At 37.9% G+C, this 6,856-nt stretch overlaps 1 pseudogene; it reads left to right on the top strand.

Moving 5' to 3' along the window:
• Nucleotides 1-239: 239 nt before the first annotated feature.
• LOC145495073 (uncharacterized) lies at nt 240-1,999 on the top strand (annotated as a pseudogene).
• The last annotated feature ends 4,857 nt before the right edge of the window (nt 2,000-6,856 follow it).

Below are 6,856 nucleotides of genomic sequence, written 5' to 3'. Positions count from 1 at the left end.
TTTCCGGTCGGTAGAGCCAAATTTGTGTTACGTACCACTTACATTCTGACCGAAATTTTCGGAAGTTTTTGTTAAATGGTATACAATCATAATTAGACTGTATTGATATAAAATCAATTAGCATTTTTTGAATCAATTTTTGCGGAATAAACATGAAATAAAATCGTTTTAATTTAGCAAGAGATTAAACACAATATGAATCAAGCTGTTTGCACGCTGCTCTGTAGTGTGTGTACTTTAGCTTATTGTAAACATTTTGCTCGAGAATAAATTGAGCAAGTTTATTATTCTTTTTCTTTGTTTCCTGACTCTATTGCGATCCTCTGGCAATCGGGTTTTTGGTTGGCTCTTTAAGAATCAAGCGGAATCAGGCAATTTTTGCCCTTCAGTTCGATCCTGAACCTGGTTCTATTGCTCGGCGTGGTAAGCCAATTAAGATGAAGACAGTCATAAGACAACAGCAATTGGTCTTAAAAGTTGTACATTATCAAATACAATCTGGTGCTAATTATAAACACAGTTATCTAAAAAAAAATTGCGAACACATGATATGGTTTTGATTTAGGAATCAGTAGGCTAAAGGGATGAAAACAAAACATTAGATTTTATATGGAAGGAACCGGTTCGGTGCAACTGTTGATTCAAATGACCGCCCACAAATTCACTACGAATAATATTATAAACTATAGGTACAACTGCTAAAAAGAATGATAAAGTTGTTCCGTCGAAAAACAAAACTTGTTGCTGTCGAATATTCGGGCCCGAAGTCGCCCGAAAATGGCCTGTCGTATCCGACTATCCCGAAGTATTCTGTAAGTCTATTCACGACGGCTTGCGGAGAAGTATTCAATTTCTGCAGCCATGGCTCTGATTGGAGTTTAATTTTTTCTTGTTTTTAGATCGCTAATTCCCGTTGTCTGCATACCTCATGCTCACCAGACTACTGTGAACCACAGGTAGGTTACGTTGGCTTGCCAGACAAATGTTTCTTGAACTCAGCTGACAGCTAAACATTTAAAAAAAAAAATGTATTAAAGTTTTGTTGTCTGTACTGGGCGGCATATCTGGATTTTGTATTTGACACTCTCCCACCCAGAAAATAAGTCTTCATTGTGAATTGATGAGTTTTTTCACAAGCTTGTTTTGTAGGAGAAATTGATTTACCATCAGACTATGACTCCATCGTGGCTGGAGGCGCATGCGTCCTACATTGACAGTTCTCGCACAGTTACCGCTCATCAATTAACATTCAACGCTGGCTCAGTAAGTGACGCAGCTCTCCTAAAGATTCCCATGATTCCAGCTGGTGTGATGAGAAATTCATTTCCGCTGACCGTAGACATCAAAGTCGCGCATGACGTCAGCATTGGCCAAGGAACTGACAGCGATATCAAATATGGCGTGTCAGACGGTACCAGATTTATCGGCTTTGGAACATGTGACAAAGGAAATTATGGAATTAATTCTCCATGCTATGGATTGGAAGGCTTGTCTGGCTCTACTTTGACCTCTCTTCGATAGGAGTCAGTTACCCCTAAACCCAGCGAGTCCTTCTACCCCGGTCAGTTTGTCTTCACTCTCAAGTTGGATGAACGCTGGCATGGGGCTCCTGCTACACTGCGCATGATGGAGGTTTCGTGAGGAGCGCTGGCTACAACAACCGACTGATGCTCAGCAAGGGACTCACTCTCGAGGTTTACAAGGGTAGTGCAGGAGAGAGGGTTGGGATCAGGTACATCAAGGTCGCTGTCAAGCAAGACGCCTAGGGGGAGAAATCCTCAAACACAGCGCACTTAAGGGAACCGTAACAGTAGAAAAAGGAAACACGAGCAATACTGGGAGTTTCAAAGAAATTTCAATCATTGTATGTTTTTAGTTGGTTACTAAATAAAAACGGGACTAAGAGAAATTTGTTGGTCATTTTATGTATTATCTATGATCAAACATTGTCAGTCCACAAACTCAAAACCAATATTTTGCAATACACAATAAAGAGAAATTTGTTGGTCATTTTATGTATTATCTATGATCAAACATTGTCAGTCCACAAACTCAAAACCAATATTTTGCAATACACCATAAAGAGAAATTTCTTGGTCATTGTTTTTTTACGCTGTATATAATCGATCAGTATCAGACGCAAATCGTCCCATTTCTTTTGATGTGCACGCATCGTCATTTTACAGTTATCAGCTAGCGAAAAAATCTTTCCAATCTGGACAAACATGCTCTTGCGTCTTCTTGGTCAAAAAAAGCACCGTTAAAAGTTAAGCAGCGGAAAATAGGAGCAAAGTCGATATCACTCGTTTATGGAATCGAACACCCGCGGTATTGGGATAAGTTTTAGGAAGAACACTGCCTAGTTTTGAATTTTAAAAAGCCAGGTTTTTTGACAGTTCACACTTTCATCTTTAGCTGCAAAATAATTTACGGACTGAGTTGATTATGAAGTGAAATCATGGATTCAGTGAACTCCTTACATAAGGCCAGTGCGCCTGAAATTTGAATTGAGCAATCAGGATTCAGCAGTTGCTAAAAATTTACTGTCTTGACGTCAAAAGCATGTTATAAGATAGGCGTTGAAGTCGGGCAACTTTTCTCACTGGAGACGGCATTTAATAACCACGAAACGCAGCTAAGGGATATATATATAATTTACATCCGATTGTAACAAGTACAAAAACACACACACAAGAAAAAGGTAAAAAAATATAAACAAAACATTTTGTGTCTTCAAGTTTTTTGTTTGGCGCCAAAATTCGATATTCCGCGGTTCCCCAACTCGCTCTTCGAAAACTGTTACCAGGTAGGATATATAACTTGCAAAAATCTTGGACGATTTTAATTTCGAAGAAAAACGATGTCCCCCCCTCCCCTCCCCCCAAAAAAACTCTGTCTGAAACTTTTAAGCGCCCGAAATTTCAAGCGTCCGAGATACTTACAGTACAGTATAAAACTATGAAGTAGCTCCAAGGCTATAATTACGGCGTCGTCGTTACTAAAGCCGTAAATTCCTTCCATTATCTAGGCTAAATTTTCCCGTAAAAAAATAATTTTAACGTCACGTTACATGGAAAAGCGAAGTGAATCCTTAGTTCGCTGGCCTTTTGTGCTCTTAAGAAGAACAAGAAGTTCAACGCTAAAAGATTTAAAACGCATTTAAAAAAGCGAACGAGGTTTCGGCGCTACCTTGCGCCATTATCAAGTCAAAAAGTGACTTAAAAGATATTTATTGAGTGTTTTTAAGTGAAGTTTTCTAAAGTACAGAGCAAACGAAAGAACGCAAACAAATTTAACTTTATTCAAGCCTCAAGGTTAAGTTACAAAGCGCGAACTAGCGTTGGCACTAGTCACGAACCGACCACTTTGAATAATTTAGAACAATTGCATTTTATCGCCTACGTCAAGTTTCCTTTGCATTAATTAGCTCGCGGAGATAAACTAGTGTTCAACAAACGTTGTTTGAACTGTGCAAATAGCCAGAAGTAAAACATTTCATTTCAGTGCCGGGATGTCATTTTCAGTTTCAGAACCAGTCCCGTGCGAGAAGGCAAGGATCGCCAAGCATTCTAACATGAAGACTACAAAATAGCGTAGCCGTCAATTTTCCTATAATTGACTTTGCCTATGTTGGAACCCCATTAATACGGTCACCAGCTGGGACAACAACGGCTGAAAACAATTCAAAAAACTACGACGCTATATACGGAATTTTGAGCAAAAGAAGAGACTTGATGAGGTGACGTAATTAACAATAAGGGATTACATAACACGACGTGAAAAAAATTAATCTACATTTAATCTGCACGGAAAAAGTACGCAAAAATGAACTAACAAATGCAGAAACTGAACCGAACGCAGCTAGAAATATTTTGAATTGATAGAAACAAAGGCAAAGCAAAAAATAGGCGACGAAATAGAAAACAATTAACTCTCGTGGGTATAGCGAGGTTCCGCGGTATATAAAAACCTGTTTAGAGCGATTTCACGTAAAGGCGTATCAGGTTACGCGGAGATAGATACATATACAGCGCGGAAAACAGTAAGTCAGTTTTTTGTTATTTTCCACGTTTAAACTGCCTCTTTAACAATCATCACTTTGTTTCCAACATAAACCGAAATCGTTGTTGAAACAACTTTCGGTAAGTTTGTTGAACTTCTTGTCATTGGTAATGAATGTTCTGTGGTCTTATTATTGTTTTCTAGGTTGAACATGGACCACCTCATCAGTTTTATCTTCTCCTTGCTGTTAATCGTTTCGGTTACTACTACTAGCTTTGGATCTGCGATCAAACCAAACAACCCAAATGGAGAGGTAAAGAAAGAGTTGACTTATGTTATTGCCTCTGATCAAACTTTCTGTTTGCAACCCTGAATGGCGTTTCTCTTAAAATTGCTATGGCATTTGAAGTCCGTTTTACGCCTTGAATAAAATTAGAATTTAAAAGCGAGCATGAAAAACGGAAAAGCGCATGAAAATTAGCTTTTGCAACTCGAAGTGCCATTTAGAATCTGAAGTTTATGCCGAGACCTAGCCTGCGAGCAGGCTCCCGGCGACCGAGCGTCCCGCCCCGATCGCCTTGCTCTCCGAATTCTCCAGTTTCGCACTCGTCCGCTCGCTTTGCTCGCAGAATATTTTTTCCGTCCCCGCCGGGAGCCTGTTGGCAGACGAGCTGAGACCTTGTCATACCTATACACTTTTCCAAGAAAGTTGAATTGAAACGTCCACAATTTCATTCAAATACACTAAGTTTACATGTCGAATGAATTTATTTATATTTTTAACACTTGACAGAGGGTGAAAAACGTCTTTGTGTGTGTTAAACACTAAAAAGGCCTTGGAAATATGTTTTCTTTACATAGCAACTAATAGAACTGCACAAAAGCAAGGTAGTAACAACTTTTATTGGATATTTGTCGCTGTCCATTAGAAAAAAAAAAAAAGAATAAAGTGAACAAATACATCGTAAATATTAAATCAGAGAGTTAAAACGAAAATCCAGGTTACTGAAAACAATAAACGATTATAATAATGTTGACATTGTTATTCATGACAACACCATTGATAATTATAATAATTATAACAATAACAATAATTACGATGATGTTGCTGCTGATGTTTTTTGTGCATTGTAAACTGATTCAACTATGTTGTCATGATAAGGTGTGAATTAACCATACCAGCCAGAGGACGGTTAAATTTTGGCATAAAACATTCCTAAATAACAATGTGTCAAGCGACAGTTTTGAAACATTGCTGATTGTTGTTCTAACATTTTAGCTTTTTTCTTCTTTACAAAGCGGGAAGTTGAGGCATTGTTGGCAGATGCTGGTTTAAGCGACTTCCCTGAAATGGTTCCCAATCGCCAGGTAAAAAGAAATTATTGTTTTTTTTTTTCTGTAAAATCCAACTGAATGATAATAATAGTAACAACAACAACAACAACAACAACAATAATAATAATAATAATAATGATAATAATAGTTCATTTATATAGCGCAGACATCCATTTATTGGCCGACGCCCTTTACAAAACTATCCCTAAAAACTACACTGTTACTCTTAGAAACTTAAAAACTAAAAAAATCCCTCTCCCTTTGGGTTGTTTGGTTTGTTTTCCTTTTTCCGGCATAGGAACTGGAGGCCCTTTTGGAGCGATCTCATAACACTGAAGTTAAACTGCCGAAGGACTTGGAAGACCAAGACAGCGAAAAGTCTAAGCGCAAAGGTAAATCATCTTTAGGAATCGGTCTTAGAAAAACAAAACAAAACAAAACAAAACAAAAACAAACAAACAAACAAAACATATCAAAACGTTAAGCATATACACAGAACATTACAGGAGTAAAAACTTTACCAGTTGGTACAATTCTAGTTGAGTTAGCCCTCTAAAGATGGCAAAGGTTTGCCGCCACTCGTCAAAATCAGGAACTGTTGGTATAGCAAGTAGATCTCTAGATCGGTGACTTCAGTGGTAAGGTTTTAAAAACATTTCGGTTGTGAAACTAACTTGCTAATTTCATTTCAGTTGCTGCAGGAACGGTTATTGAAGGTGCTCAACTTACAATCAATCTGTTGAAAGACGTCCTAAATGTTCTCGCTAACGTGAAACGTAAGTGCGCCATTGGCGTTGACAACGAAAGTGGACTTCCTTGGCAGCAAGGCTCTTTCTACTTCTATTCTGGCACTGCGGATGAAAACTTGCCTTATTCTGTGGATAACGGTAAGAAGTGAATCTAGCATTTACAGAGGCTCGCTTAGGCCTTGCCACAAATATCTGGATATGTTTTTGGATATTTAGAATTTTCCGAGATTTTAGAAACATTAAGATATTTAGAAAAGTTAGGCAAATTTAAAAATATTGATACCTATTTTGGCTTAGCCCTGTGTTTTCCTCGCTTTCCCATTGAAACAAGACCAAATTTTATGCCAGAAACAATACAGTTCAGCGATTTACCCCTTGAAAAATGTATTCCATATCACAAAAGCGCTAAAGGAACAAATTTTAAAAATGGCGGAAGCTGGTAACATCGAAGCACCTGAATCTTCTCCTTCAACTCCGTCCACTGAAAGAGATTTTAGAAAGTTTGGCTGGGCTAAGGGATTTAAAATCGGAATTTTTTTTACGATAAAAAATGAGAGATTTTTCAGAGGAGTTTTCAAGATATTTAAAAAGCGTTTGATATTTAGGAGATTTTTTGAGAATTTCTGGGAAGATATTTAGGCGATTTTTCTGCTTAGTTTTTGTTTCACTGAGAAGATATATCAAACACTCGAGACAGTGTTTCATCGGCTATCCAAACACCTCGAATTTCGTCAAAAATACTCCGCTGCGCGTCGTATTTCAACTCTCTT

Source organism: Orbicella franksi, chromosome 8 (genome assembly GCF_964199315.1).
Source record: "Orbicella franksi chromosome 8, jaOrbFran1.1, whole genome shotgun sequence".
Lineage (NCBI taxonomy): Eukaryota > Metazoa > Cnidaria > Anthozoa > Scleractinia > Merulinidae > Orbicella > Orbicella franksi.
Note: the sequence above shows the minus strand (reverse complement) of the source record. Positions and strands in the feature narration are given on the sequence as shown.